Consider the following 4,226-nt stretch of genomic DNA (forward strand, 5'->3'; position numbering starts at 1 on the left):
ATATCAACATGTAAAAATAATAATTCCGCTTCAAATGAAAATTTTAAGGTTCACATATTTGTGAAAGTGAATATTCACGTATTCACATATTCTTTCAAAAGACATTTTCTCTGTCTTCTGAGGTTGTTCACTCTGCAAATATCTTAGAAAAGATAGCTCTGAATGAGTGTCTCTGCTTGCAAGATGTAGAAAGAAACATTAAAGACCCATGGAGAATGTATTCCAACAGAAATATCCATAGATTCCATTTCTTACAGATATTAATGGCAATCATTACCTACTCCTTTGCAGCGTTTACAGGTACTAGCATTACTTTAAGCATTTTTGCTTATATTAACTCATGAGAGCCTCCCCACAACTGTGTGAATTAGGCACTGGTATTTCATAGATGAGTATACTGAGACAGCTTGAGTACCTTTCCCAAGGTCACACAGCTAGTAAGTGGCAGAGTTGGGACATGAACCCAGGTATTATCATTACAATCCTATTCCCTTATCCATTATGCCATACTGCCTCTGTAAGTTAACTTACATATTATATGCTGTTCTATGATGTGTCGGTATCTCAGATTATTATTTTACCTCATCTATAAGATGCAGGCCCTTGTTCCTTGAAGAAATCTCTACCTCAAAATGGCTCCCCAACAAGCTAAGGAAGTTATGAATAATTCATCTGCCATATTACCAGTAAGGAGCCCTTAAGAATGGTGCATGTAGAGAATATAGTTAGAAGACAACAGCCGCACCACAATGGAGAGAAGTTTGGGTCTGGGTCTCTTATTATTCACACACTCTTTGTTCAAAGTTTAACATCCCCTACGCTCTTTCTCTGTTTCAGCTTCTCCAACCGAGCTGAACATTTGGCACTGTGTTTACATTCAGTATTGATTTCTCAAACATTTTTGTTTTAATTGGTCTTGGCTCTTTGAAGTTAAATAATGTTACTAACGTACAGCCCCTGATTCGCTCTCAATACCGTAGCGTAGTATGAAAGGCATAGATAAACTCTCTTAATGAGGTTCATATGCTGTCTTTCTGTACTCTTCCCCTCATCTACTATTCCAGTGAAGAATGAACCCTGTCAAAATTATGAAATGAGTTGAGTTTGACTTGACTTATTATTAGTGAATCCATAATGCTGCCTAGTAAGTACCACTCTGTACCTAAGTTCTCATGAAAGCTCTTGACAGGAATTAGTTTATCTTAAAAAATGCATTAGCTTCCTTCTTTATCTGCTGAAAAGCATGATTGTGGGAGAAAATTGCATGGTAAGGGCATCGAGCAGTACAGGTGTGGGCGTTGGTATAACTGTGTGTCTGTGAGGTGAAATCTAAAGGTTCATGATAGCATAGAAAAAATAGCAAATCTGTAGTCAGACACCTCTATGTTTGAAACACAGTAATGGGCAAGAGGAAGTCAGGAAATCAACGTCCAATTTGCAGTGTCTTTGTAAGGATTAGAAGCCACATGAGAAGGATTCCTTTGCCACAGGACTTAGCACTTACTAAGAACTCAACTATTTTATTACTGAATGATAGGGAAAATTTGGGGGGGGGAGATGAGGGGGAAATCTACGGAATAAATGAGCATGAAATTCAGGTCAGTCATTATACAGGTATTTAAGTCTTTATTAAATTATACAAAAAATATATAATGTATGAATCAGCTGTAATTTCTAACACTGACATTTGACATCAACTATTTTTAAGTGTGAAAATAGTATTGTATTATAGTATTGTATTATATACTTTTAAAGTTTATTTTTTTAGTTATGCTGACTGAAGAATTTACAGATGGGAAGGGGAAGTAGATGGGGATAGATGGAAGTAGATGGGGTGATGGTTTTTAGGGCTGAGAGATGAGTATGTGCACATTATATCAGTCATTAAATAAATACATTTGCGTATATTTAAAATTCTTCATAAAAACAATGAAATGAGTAGTTCCCAAAAAAGGAGGGAGGGGAGGCAGGCAGATATTTATAGATCACAATCTAAGGCATTAAGCTACCCTGAGAAACCAGGAATCCGTATAAGGGAACAGGGGATTTGCTGAGTGGAGGCCAAATGAGATCTTTATTTGTGCGATGGATTTTGCTGGGGCCAGGCTCTTACACACACAGTAATTATCATGAATGTCACCCAAGATAAAAGCTTAGTTGTATTTAATGTCAACTTCACAGATCTCCTTTTGAATTCTGACTTTTCATTAACCCCTTGAAATCCTTGTTCTAATTCATATCCATAATTGACTCATGTGTTTGTTGCTTTACTTAGTCTTGCTTATTGACTAAATAACAATATATTTTTTTCCCTGCTTTGAATTACTTCTACTTCATTTGATGATTTTACTAATGCTTCTAGAATATCCTTGCTGATATAAAATATCTCTTTTATTCTCTCAGGACATACACGTTGTAAAATATTATAAGCCTTCTTCTTACCTTTTGTATTATTATTTCAATCATGTACACTTTAACTCTCTTCAGAAGAAAAAAAATCATTAAAATTACGTTGGAGATTATGCAGGATTGACCAAAACCATAGCTGAGGCAATTATTTTAGTTTCGAAAGTCTCAGTTGTCAAACAATCAAATAGATGACTACATAATCGATCCTAATTGCTTGTTAAGATGAAAGCAACAACTAGCAAGATGACACCTTGCTTCAGATCAGTAATTTTAATGACTGAATTAGAGCTGTGCAGTGATTCAAATTTGAGGAATTAACTGCTAGTGAGCTGAAAAGAAGTAAATCAGCTAGTAAGGGATACACCCTTTATATATGAGTATGTCAGAAATCACAGGGAAAGAGAGTTAAGACAAATAATATTGTTATATAAGTTTTACAACACAATGCCATTTACACAGCACTTTCACAGGTGGCCCAATTTAATCTTCACAACATTCGTATTAGGTACCCTTGTCCCTATTTTACATTCAGAGACTATTTTTCAGCTAATGTAGGTTGAATGCCTTTCCTAAAGTCATCCGATGCTGCAGTTTCAGTGAGGCCAAGTTTTGAACACATTGGTTTCCCCACTGGTGCCACTTGCCATCCACAGACATCAAATCCTAAATTTTCCAAAGCTGTATGATGCCTACTAAAAGTCTCATTAAATTCATTTGTACTTTTATTTATTTTTTTATTATGTTAGTCACCATACAGTACATCGTAAGTTTTTGATGTAGTGTTCCATGTGTACTCTTCAACTTAGATCGTAGCTAGTTTCATAGTTATCACTGAGAACGATGAGCAATGTTCTGCCATCATAAATTAGTAGAGGCTTATCTCAAACTTACAGCATTATTGGCAGTTTTAGTGGAAAGTCTCCCAAATTCCACTTTATGGCTATTTTTGAACTAAATGAAAGGAAGTTTGAACATGTCTTTCTGTCAAAGGATTTTACCTTATCAGGTAAGAACCTGTTATTTTCTAATGCATCAGGAAACTTGTAGACGTTCTTGACAGACTGAATAGAGTTATCGATCAGCTATCCCAGTGATGGGTTTTCTGCAGCCAGACTGTGTTTTGTTTCCATTTTTCATAGATATTCTCATTGTTTCTTAATTTACCCAGAGTCATTTGTTTCATTATTTCCATTATATCTATTAATGTAAGATCAGTTTCACACATGATTATCATCACTATTTTGATGACTTATATCTCTGAGCTACACAAAATATTCTGTATATTTCAGAATACTCAGAGGAGGAAATGTTAATTTCATTAAAAATATTTATGGAGCTACTATTTACATATGATGGTCATTACGTCTTCTTGTGAGTGAGAGAATGTGTTGAAGGAGGGATGCTTTGGGAGCAGAAGTAATGCCTCAAGGCCCAGGCAACACAGGCCCCTTTCTAACCTCTGGGCCCCATGGGACAACTAGCAATCTACTTCTAGCCACACTCTGGGTACTCTTGTCCTAGGATTATCTTCTTCAATGGCACTGAGTCTACTTCCAAGGTTGTGGGGCTTCTTCCTGGGCCCATTGTGCTGCCTGCAGATGTGCCTTAGGTGTGTGTACACTGCTAGGCCCAAGCAGTAACCAAATGGCAGATATTGGTGGGGAGGCATATCATGTCCACATGAGCCCAGAGTCCCTCTCCATGTGGGAAGATGCAGAACAGGCAGAAGAGAAAGGGAGAGAGTCACTAGCTCCCGCTTAGAGATGTTTTTCTCTGTGCTGCTACCTTCAAATCTCAAATTCCAAAGAGTCTGAGAG

Source organism: Zalophus californianus, chromosome X, assembly GCF_009762305.2.
Source record: "Zalophus californianus isolate mZalCal1 chromosome X, mZalCal1.pri.v2, whole genome shotgun sequence".
In the NCBI taxonomy this organism is placed as follows: domain Eukaryota; kingdom Metazoa; phylum Chordata; class Mammalia; order Carnivora; family Otariidae; genus Zalophus; species Zalophus californianus.